Source organism: Cyprinodon tularosa, unplaced genomic scaffold, assembly GCF_016077235.1.
Source record: "Cyprinodon tularosa strain WSP-4 unplaced genomic scaffold, ASM1607723v1 ctg159, whole genome shotgun sequence".
Lineage (NCBI taxonomy): Eukaryota > Metazoa > Chordata > Actinopteri > Cyprinodontiformes > Cyprinodontidae > Cyprinodon > Cyprinodon tularosa.
Window position 1 is genome coordinate 386,335 of NW_024038427.1, and position 12,216 is coordinate 398,550.

Genomic DNA, 12,216 nt, shown 5'->3' on the forward strand with positions numbered 1-12,216 from the left:
TGTGATTTGGATAAATAATCAATTCCCTGGTTTTACTTTATGAGCTCTTTGCAAATTAAGCCACATAAACAGTAACAACGTATTTGAATCCTATTTCTATGTTTTAAAGCAGTTTGATCTTTGTTCTCATCCATCCTGTGTGAGACCAGTGAAGTAGAACACTGGTGCGGGATCACCATAATGATGGCTTACTAATAAAAGAAAAGCGTGAAGCTTTAAAGGAAGAACACAGCTTTTACTAATGCTAGTGTTGTATCTGATTCTGCAAAACCAAATTATGAGGACACTCTGATGCCTTAAAAAGCCACCTGTTTGGGGAGTGTGAAGTGCCAAATAATTGCAAGACTGACAGGAATAAAAGTATTAACCCTATTTTGATTCTTATAAACAGAGTTTGTTTGGGATTAGAGTGTGTTTTATAACAGACCCTGAGGTGGCACACTTCATCCAGTCCATCTACATTAGCAATACGCTGAATCACTTGCTGAAAATATCAAAAAACCGACCTTGGTTTGTACAGTCACAACCTTGCTTTATGGACACGTAGCTGTTTAGGAAGCTGTGAGTGATGCTGCTCTGTTTCAACAAAAATGAATGGGAATGGTGTTCACATAAAAGGAATACAGAGTCATTGATTTTTTTTTCCAAACCAATCACTTAACCTTGCTGAGAAGCTGTCGGTAGCACAGGCGAGTCATTTTAATGAAAGTAAAGGAACAGAATGTACACAGATCATGATGGCTAAAAACAAAAGAAGCTTTAACAGGGTCAGTGATGGTCAGCTTGTGTAGTTCGTGTCGCTGGTTCATTGGTTTGTAAATTAAATATCCTTGGTTTGAAGGTTTATTTCTCACGTATGGATCAATAAAATATTTCACTGGGTAACCATGCTAGAAATGTGCCAAGCTTTGGCTGGGTAATCACACCTCTGCTTTAGTCATAAAATATCTTTAAATGAATAAATATAAGCGGTATAAAATTTGTATAAACATGGTAAAAAAAAAAATCATCAGCTCATCTATGGAGTATCTGTTTTGATGCTGTAGTTTCTTCAATTAATAGGTCACTTTAAATGTAGACTTGTTTTAGTTCAAATAAATGGTTAGTTGTCTGTTTAATCTTGGTATAAGCAGGCCTTGGTGTGGCATCATATTTAGATCCCAGGAATCAGGAAGTCAGGTTACTAGTTAGTTTATATCTGACCCATTTACCTTATACTAGCTCTCACTCACAAGTGAAGTCATAACAACTAACCATTTAAACTTATTCCTATGATCTACAGTACTCATACTGGGTTGCACAGAAATGCGATATTTGTAACCAATAAATGTCTATTAGCAATGTGTCATCTTATTTTTAATTTGACCAGGATTATAATCTTAAAAATGTCAAATCGAACATGGTGTGTAATATGGAGACTTTAAATGTTGTATAGGTTCGAATCAAAATAATAACAATACATGCTGTCCTATATCATCATGGCTGGAAATAATTGTCTACAGGTAAAAAATGGAAGTAGAATGGCATGAAATAAGAATACCGCTTTATAAAATTAGCTACTGGCCTGTAGCTAACTTGTTAATGGTGCTAAACATTTGAAATCTCTCATAAATAAAGGCCATCAGTCAGATTGTCCAATGTTGTTGTGTAGGTAAAGTGAAGTAAAAAAAAAGTACTTTTATGTGATGTTATTTGTATTTAAGAATCATATTACTCTCTAGGAATAGAATTTAAAAATCACTTTAGTTTCAAGCATCCAGAATCCTGAGGTCAGTAAAAAAATCCCCTCTGATATTAGTTGATGTTATGTTTGAGTCAAGGTAGTAAAGGTTCAGTTGCAGATGGGCATATATGTAGTTTACATAGCAAAGGAAAGCTGAATCACTCAGCTGGAATACCAGACTGTCATTGGAAAGTGAAGGACACAGGAAGAAGATGAGGAATATTTTACTATTACATCATCTATGTCTATGGCCGCATCACGCAAAAGTCCAACTCATGTTGTACTACAGATTGGGCTGCAGTATATATGAAAAAAAATATTATTGTTGGGAATTTCCATTATGAAATAGATTGCAATTAACCCTTATTTTCCCCAGTAGCCTCTTTGCTTTCCAATATTTTCCCCCCATGGTAGCACCAACATACTCCCAGAGCTTTCTGATCTATATCTGATGTGGGCATAACGACTAGTAAGTGACAATAGTGACAAACCATATGGCTGGCTATTTGAGTTAAAACATAGCACCCAGTCTGCCAAATATTCTATTAAGCAGTCTTTTTTAAATGAGATAATGCACACATATGTGCAGCCAGAAGAATCATTTACTTAAAGTCTAGTCCTAAAGCTGGATGAGAATCTTTTGCTAGAGTTGAAAATTGCTAATTATAGAAGCTTTATATGTAATCAGATAGAGTTTTAATTATATTTCAATACAAAAGGGGACCAGGAATTCACTCTTTAAATCTGCAAAGCTACCAGATACCTCCTGCAGTTCTAACTGCACGTAGAGCTAGTTCTGGTAATTTAATGAGGGGGAATAAATTCAGATGCACGCTTAAGATTTCAGATTTTAATCGTGCACAACTTTATGTTTTGTTTTATTCCATTAAAAACTAATTACATTAAATTTACAATTGAAACCTATGGAAATCTGAAAAGATTTCAGAAGTTTTGTGATTTAGCTACATTTTATTTTTACCTAAATACACGAAACAAACTGTAGCATTCATAAAATTGGATTAAAATACAACAAAAACTCTAAAAGTTTAAACTTTTTTTCTAAATCCCAAAATAAAAATACTTGTTTTAACTTGTCCTCTCGGACCAAGAACAAAATAAATGCCACTATGAAATTTAGAACAGTCCTGTTATATTTTCCTCCGCTGCTTCTGTTGGTTTATTCTAACAAAATCTATAAATTTTTAAGGCTGTAAAAAAATGAAGTTCAATGGAATGAATCAAACCATTAGCATACAAACGGTTTTATGTCTACTGTACAGAGATACCCAAAAATGTGACAGCAGGGCTTTTAAATATAGAGGAGCTCTAGGACTTTTTAATAAATGAGAAAGTTACACAGAAAAAAATAAGAGCCAACCGTGTCAGTGGTCTGTAATATTTTTAGTGTTGCGGCCTACATTTCACACTACCTAAAAGATGACAGCACATGGACAGGGGGGATGTGTAATTATTCAGAGCCAGACCTTTACTTGCTCTAATGCCCACTCTCCTTGCCTATCGCTGTCTTCTTCCTCTTCCTCTCTAAGGGAGACAGACAGGAGATCCAGCTGCAGGAGCATGACAGAGCCACAAATCACAGCCTTGGGGGAGCAAAGAGGGAGGGCTGAGAAAAATATTGCAGGAGAAGCAGGGGGAAGGGAGACCCAAGATGAGAATCTGATGGGCAACATGAGCAGATTAGTAAATAACGAGATTGTAGGGAAATTAATTAGCAAGGCAAATGGTTTGGAGGGCAAGATTCACAATAACTTCTGTCCAGCTTTATGAACCAATGGGAAGATGATAAAACAGAATTATAAAGTGCATAAAAAACATCTAAAAAGGAACAGATTATTTTTGCTGTAAGATAAGTTGTTGTTCCTTTGTCACCCTCACGTCAGCTGATTTTTTTCCAAGCCATCTGTTCCCTCTGTTCCTCCTCAGTGCAGAGCTCCTCACCATCTCTCCATCTTCCATCCAACTGTCACATCCTACTAAGTTGCACTGCTTCATGAGTTGTTTACTACTTTATTATATAATTCCCTCCCAGCTCAACATCAATCTACACTTTGCTCCTCCTCTTTCTACAGAACACCTTAGCAGCCAATTAACAGTTTGTGCAGGGCTCAGGATTACCTCACAACCACTTCCTGACAGACTAATTCTTTACCAGGTGGCCTTAGAACCACCGGTCCATTTACATATCATGCAAAAAATACAAACATGGAGACATAAACAGGAAGGTTGGAACGTGGTGGTGCAGGTTGAAATACAAGGTGATTTGAAGGTCAGTGTAGCCCCATCCACCTGCAGTGTACGTTTGGTTGGAGAGTGCATGGTGAGCTGCATCGATCACTGTTAGACATGGTGTGTGAGCACAGTAGCAAGAGATCCATGCTTTATGGAGCAAAGAGAAGGAAGAATGGGGGGAAGCAGCTGTATGTGTCAGAAGGACTGTGAGCATTAATACACAGTCAACAGGAGAGTACCAGGTTAGTTCAAATGAGCTGACTGTGTGTTCTACGGGCAGTTTAAAGAGAAAATAGGTTCAAATCCGACTCATTGGACGTAATAATGATAGTTATCAAAGAAATCATCTAAATTATAAAATAAAGTGCACCTAAAATACTTAATGCATCTTAAAGTGTTATCAATAAAAGAAATGAAAAAAACATAAAGTTAAATAAAAAGAATAGCATAAAACATGAGGGAGTTGTATCTATCTGATGAACATTAGAGCAGACTACCCTCTAAACAGCTGGATTTATCTCTAGCAGCTCTTCTCAAGAGCCTACCCCTCTTAGGCCGGACATTCTCTGTGCGATATTTTCAATCGTTGTATGAGCTACAGCTCAAACTGTAAGGCCCAACGCCCTCATGCCCACACTACATGTCCAAAAACCACACGTCGGGCACAGCGCTGAGAAATGGTGCCTGTTGGACACGTCAATCTAGAAGAAGAAGAAGAACTCCCTTGTTTTTGCACATGAGCAGTGCGTGAGGTTATGGTAAATCGGCTCTTAGACGCTCGTAACTCTGCTTCAAAAACAGGATTTGCCCATGAACACCTTTACGAGGGGCCGGCTGAATTTCAAAAATTTTGATTTTCTCCCAACCTTACGATTCCTGATCGGGAGGTGGTCATTAGAGGCTAATCGTGCCTCGTTAACCCCTGTATACTGCACAACGCAATGCCGCACCATGAGGCTGAAATCGGCCCGATCATAAAAGTTCTTACACAACTGGAGAATCGGCCCGAAAGGGACATCAAATTGTACAGTATATGCCTGGCTTTAACCCCGCCCTGTCACCTTTTAGGCTCTACTTATATAATTTTGTTTTTATATAAACTTGTAGGCACAGTATTTTGGTTAAGCTTTTTCTTTTTTTTATTTTGGTTTAATTGTATAAAAATGTCTGCTGTCCCAATGCATTATAATGTGCCCACCTGTATGGACATTATTTCTTTATTAATAATATTATTGTATTGTATAGTTTGTTCAGGTTTTTTTGACAGTCCAAATATGTTCCATGTGCACTCTACCAATGTCTTTTGTAGCAACACTGACCGCAGATATTTCTGTGTGTCAGTTTGCACCTGACTTTCTGATAGGCAACAGAAACTGCAGTCACATTTGATTTCTAAATTTGGAAAACAGCTCTGCACTTGGCAAATTATTACATTTCTGTAACATCTATCCATTAAAACTGCACAGTTGTGTAGGAATATGTATTGTGGAATATCTGCTCTGTGAGGACATACACATCTGCACGTGTTTTAAGAGGTGCAAACCTTCCAGAGATCAGACCCCAGGTGTTAAAACTCTAAAAGATGGGAAGGTAACTAAAATGCTTTTACTCTTTTTCAGGGTCTCATCTGTGGAAGATTTCACAGAGCTCTGTGTGATTCAGCACTGAGAGATAGGGAACACGTCATGCACCATTTTTTTTCCCACTTATGGCGCTGACATTTCTAAGAGGCTGTGACACCTGAACCAAATCATAGGTACACAGTTAATATTCTTAATTGGTTGCCCCTTGCCAAGTGTTGTAATGGGAGCCATTTAGTGAAGGACAATGCTGGCTGCAGATGTTTTATGAAGTTACATGAAGTCAGCGATGAGGTCATTTTCACACATGCACACAAACAAAGCCCATACCTCCACATTTCAGCTTAAGAAATTGCCTTGGATACTCCTGTATTATATGAATATTTTCTCTAGAGTGATGGAAAAGAGCCTAATAACAACAACACCTATACATAGAGAGATCAAAACAGCAATGAATGTATATGAGTGGTTAGCGTTACATAGGACCTCTGACCTCTATTTATTCACTGGATTGCTGATAGGCCGTTTGTAGTATACTGTGCTGTGAAGTCACCAGTCGCCATATTTGCCCTCCCTAGTTAGAGCGGTCAGAATGTTAACAATACGTGCGCTACAGCATCACATTTCATATTCAGTATGAAGTCTATAAAGTCTATAAATCATGTAATATGACATATTATACAAATCCATCACAACCAAATTAGTGTGTTAATGGAGCATAAAATACTGTAGTCAGATATTAAGAATATTACACACACAGACATGCTATCTGATGATGTGCCAAAAGTGCTAAATTGATGATATTCATGTATTGATTACATTGTTTTTTGGGGTTTTTGGTTTGTTTAAGTAAAATGATGATGTACATGTAACATACACGTATTGATTACATTGTTTTGCTGATTACATTACATTACAGGCATTTTTATGGCACAACACCGTGAGAGTGGGGAGTACAAAGATGGCAGGTGACTTCAGTTTTTTCAGCCTTTCAGAAAACCAGGGAATAAATGGAGATCAGTGCATACAGTATAACCAATGAAATAAGAATAAAGGTCTGCTGCAAAAAGCACCAACAAGGTTTTAGTTGTTGCTTTTGTGTGTGGTAGCAGCCCTTATATAATAAAATGTTTATAATAGCTGTGTTTAGTACAGTGTATCTCCAAATGATATTTTACCCTATAATCCTGCTCCCACCTCTCCTTGTTGGTTTCTGCTGGATTTGTGACTAATTATTCATAAGTCTATCTTAGTTTGGCTATTCAAATGATTGTTTCATTGATTGAACATGCTTTTTTTAATCGTACCTGTAGTGCCTTGAAAATAAAGCTGGTGTAATATCTAAAAGAACAGCTTTAATCTTCTTCTGTGCTTCTTATGTTGCCTGATTTATACAGTGAGAGTATAAATAAGCATCTGCTGTGTTGGTTCATATTTCTGTAACCTGCAGTGGGAACTGTAAAAAATGTTACATATTATTTGTAAGTAGGATATATTTTGAATACATAAAAATCTGTCTCTAACAGCTTTTCTTGCAGGATTGCCATATATGTAACTCAAGCCAGTTTCCCATCGACTCCTACATTGTTGCATACATTTTCCTAAACACTTCACACTTTACGTGTAGGCTTTAATGTTTATCTTCGTTTTATTTTATGTAAGTCCCTTCTATCTCATGTTTGGTGTCCAACAAACTTTCAAAAGAACTCGTGCTGCTTTTAAAAAGCAAAATTTTGCTACTTGCTGACATCAGCAGATGCTAAATTTGGACGAGCGCCTGGCAACAGTTGTACAGTCAACAGGTTTTACAGATTAAGGGGTGGATCTCTGTAGATTAACTAAAGTTGTCCTTGGCCTCCTGGCTGCCTCTATAATTATTGCGTCCCTTGCCTCACTACACTGAAACACATCAACTTTTTTTTTTTTATTGCTGTAATTTATTACACTTAATTGTTTTTAAGTGTAATTATAATTTTTTTATATTTTATATTTTATTTCAATTAAAAAGAAAAATATGTTTTGTTTTGTTTTACCTTCAGACAAATAAAACTGCATTCATACAAAGTAAAACTATAACTTATAACAGATCAGAGACAATGTTAATGCTTTGTTCTAACTTAATTTTGTGGAAAAATCTATTTCACCAATTACATATAAGTATAAATTCACTTTAGAATAAAGTAGTGAAAAAAAAATGTAAAACTGTATGAATTTCTTTGGTCTAACTATATTTTTTGACCATTGACACAGGATTTATTCTTCAAGATAACTTTGGGTTTTAAAATTGTACAAATCAATATATGTATGCTGTTACAGTTTTTATCAAGCTAAAGAAACCGAAATGCCTCAGAGTTGTTAAAAATCATTTCCATATGATACATGAGACATTTCTTTCAATGAAATGTCTGCCCATCTTAAATGTTTCTTTTCTCAAACTGAGTAGACTGAATTTATGGTAACAGCAACCTTGCTCATGGTCTTGCAGTGCTGGCAGCACCTACTTTTGAATTTGTCAGGTAGTGTGGTAACATTTACATGAGTTACAGTCTGTGAAAGGATAAACCGCTATAATATGACACCATAACCTTTAACTTGAAATAGATATTTACTTAAAAACTAATTTTTTCAGTAGATTTTTTCCATGATAAGGGATTTTTAATTCCAGGTAAAGGGAAATTATTGTTTTTTTTGTTGTTTTTTTTTATTGGAACGTCAAATTTTAAGTTGGCCAGATGACATGGACAGTAAAGTTAGATGGACAGACATTTCTTAGGATGTATGTAGTTACATTATTCTATTACAATTTTGGATAATACATCAAACCGATTAATAAAAATTATATTTATAGAGTATTTTTAAAGAAAAGTCCGGTCAGCAGGAATAATCAATGGATTATTATCTATACCTAAAACTAATAAGTTAGCGGTGATTTATTTAATTTAGCATTAATTAGTAAAAAAAATGAGAGAAAAAAAATGTCATATGTCGCCAACATTTCAAAGAAGAATGTTTTCATGATGACTCGGATAATAGCGCATTGTGACAAATACCAGATGCAGCATAGGGAACTTGCTCAACAGCCGATACTGCATTATGACATCACAAAACGGTAGGTGGCAGTTGTGTTCTTTGACAAACATGGATGCCTCAGTAATGCACATTCAAAGGAAATTACCCTTAATTAAAAACACTTATCATTTATTGAACAGTTACGTAATAATTCTATATTTAAAGTACTTTCAGAAGTTTGAATTCTGAATATGACTGGACTTCTCCGTTAAAAACAAAGTGCTTTACAATTTAAAAGCCGTGTAAAGTGATTGTTTTTGTTAAAAAGTTTTTAATGTCCTAAGAGTTCTGGCAAAATTTATAGAAAGCATGAAACCTTTGCAGAGTTAAAGGACTGCAGCTGAAGAGACTCTGTCTCCCATAGTCATTATGTTGAGTCCTAGGAACCACCAACAGCACTGCTTTTAAAATGGAACATAGAACCAGCCGGCTATGTTCCTTTCTTTTCAATATGTTCTCTAAAAAATACCTGAGGCCTTCATGGAACAGCAAGATTTGTACTCAGAATCATAATATGCGGCTACTTCTCTCAGTAATCGAAGGACTCTTTACCTCAATTTCTAACAACTGTATTTTTTTTTATTTTTATGGATGTTTAACTAAAAGGAGCAGAAACAATGTATCACTTTCCTTTTACTTTGGTAATCCGTCCTACTTTTTGTTCTCTCAAATTAAATCTAAACACAGTACATTGAAGGTTGTGGTTGTAGCATGACCAAAAAAAAAACTTCAAGGAATGGTAAAACAATTCTGTAGGCCTCTGAATTAGCAGTACAGAACAAACCAGTATAATTGAACAGGGTTGGAGTATTTAAAAAGCAAATTGGGATTATTTATATTATTGGTGGAAAAAATAGATGATTCCTATTTTTTACTTCTTTTTCTCTTGAAAAGTGTTTGAAATTTTAAAACTTGATTTAATTCAGGGTCCATTAAAGACGTTTCCTACAGTCGTTGACTGTCAAAAATGTATCATTGGCAGTACAACAGAAAAAGTATGTCATTGTTATGTATATTTTAGAGATATTCAAACCAAAAAAAATTTTTTTTGATTATTCATTCCAAGAATTTTCAGAATGTATATTTTGGTCTCCTTGTCGATTTCTAGAAAATGCCGTAGTGACTCATTATAATCACAACCTCCGTTTGTGTGGTGAGTGTGTCAGTGAAGTGGGGGAAGTTTTAGAAATAGATCATTCAGCTCATTGTTAACCAACATACACAGGAAAACTCACTCATGGAACTACTGCTGTCTTTATCTATCCCACATCAAATTAGAGAAACCAGAAGATTACTCTAGTGTAATAATGTCTTTTAGCATGTGTAGCATCCTTACATGCACACACAAATGCTGCTTTCTTATTTGTATCCCTTTCAAATCAAGCCCTGGAACCAAGAATCCTACTTATTTCTTTCAAAATCTTTAAGATCAGGACTAAAAACGTATTAGGTCATGGCGTTTTTTTCCCCTCCTTTTTCAATTTCCTTCCTAAACCTTTTCCCTTTGAGTCATCCGGGCTCTTTCTTCTCCTCCACTTCTTATCTTCCTCTACCCGTTCTTCTTTTATTGCGTCCCCTTTGGTGCATCAAAGGTCTTTCCTCTAATATTTCACAGTGCAGCTAATATGCGTAGCCCCTGCCCTTTCCTTTACTTTGCATGCATACATAAATAATTAAGTTAATGTGCGATGCTCCTGTCACACAACCTGGCAAATCACATGTATCTTTTTTTCCCCCTGTCCTTGACCATGTCTGTAGTCATTTTACCCTTCATCTGGGAGTAGTTTTTAGAAGGAGATTGGCTTCACAAACATTTATGGACCTCATTTCATTAAGAAATATGCAGATTTAAAATTCCTCTTTCCAAAATGACAAATCTCATCTCATTAAGAACCCATCATTCCTAAAAAAAATAATAAACTGCTAATGAACCACAGATGAAGCTATCCTTTCATTAATCAACCTGCAGCTAATTAAATTTGCACTGTTGATGATCCTGTAAAAGAGTTAAAACCAGTCTGAGAGGGTTATAATGCTGACAGACACATTACTTTTTTTAGCGCTACAATTAGCACAACATGATATGTGACGAATCAAGGTCTCCTTTTCCTCTTTTGTTCATACTTTATATGCTAAGAAAGCAATATGATGTGGTATTTTTAAAATATCAATACTTATTTTAATCAAACCTCTTAATTAACCATCTACCTCCCTATCCATACTGTATAGTCATGTAATTCTGGTCACAAACAAACCCAAATGCATACACATATGACCTAACAAGATCTCGGATACAAGCGTCTGAAATTACCGTCCTCCGCAGGGTGGAGGAACACGGTCATCCAGGTGAGGCTCGGAGCAGAACCACTGCTCCTCCATATCAAGAGGAGTTGAGTGAATTGTCTAGGGCCTTTGTTGTTGATGCCCCCTGGATACCTACCTCTGGAGACCTTCCAGGCTTAGTGTATTGGAACAAGGCTCAAGCAGCAGTCTAGGAAACCCTGGGCCAACTATGTCTCTCATCTGCCCTTGCAATGTTTTGTGGTTTCACCAGAGGAACATGAGGTGGTTTCTAGATAGTGGGATGTCTGGGTTTCTCTGCTGAGACTGCTGCTCCTAGGTAAGCGACAATAAGACGGCAAATATGAGTACAATTTATAAAGATTTTAGAATGAACGAATAAACGTGACCACATATTACCTGTTCTAGCCTCATTGCACTGGCTACCGGTTGTTTTTAGGATAGATTTAAAAATGTAATTGTTTGTTTTTAAAGCTCTTAATGGTCTAGCCCCCCAGTATTTGACTGAGCTTCTCCAAATCCATGCCCCGGCCACAACACTGAGATCCTCTAATCATCTGCTACTGGCGATGCCTAAAGCCAGACTTAAGACCAAAGGTGATCATGCCTTTATGGCAGCGACACAGAGACTCTGGAATAACTTGCCTTGGCATATTAGAGCAGCAGGCTCCTTTGAGCCTTCAGTTTTTATGTTATGTTCCTTAACTGTGATTCCTGTACAGCACTTTGGTCAGCCCCGGTTGTTATAAATGTGCTTTATAAATAAAGTTTGAGTTGAGTTAACAAATATTTGCTGGTGGGGGGGTCTTCAAATACATTTTTATTTTAATAGAGCTACACATATTTTTATTCAGTCCCCTGAATCAATACTAAGAACCACCTGTTGCTGCAATTACAGTTGCTGCAGGCTGCAGAGTGGGTAGTGCTACCCAGAGCAGGTAGCACTGCTGCCTTGTAGCAAGATGGTTCTGAGTTCGATTCCCGGCCTGGGGTTTTTCTGCAGGGAGTTTGGACGTGCTCCCTGTGCATGCGAGGACCTGAGAGGAACACCTCAACACATGAACATCGACATACTCTAAACTAAACCATTCCACTGTAGATCTGGCTGTTTTTTTTAGAGATATCCTCCTAGAAGTAGCAACCTGTCTCAAGTTTTCTGTTGGCTTTGATAGGATTGCCATGTATTTTACCTTTATCCACCTAAGTATTAGCCCCTGACCAATTTCTTTGCGCCTGAGAAAGGACAGCATCAAAATAATAATCCTGTTAGTACATTTTTAAAACTGAGCTTAG

At 36.6% G+C, this 12,216-nt stretch overlaps 1 protein-coding gene across 3 annotated transcripts in view; it reads left to right on the top strand.

Moving 5' to 3' along the window:
* The window catches only part of LOC119780315 (protein shisa-8), a 142,724-nt gene that overhangs the window by 98,027 nt on the left and 32,481 nt on the right, over positions 1–12,216 (top strand). The window lies entirely within an intron of this gene.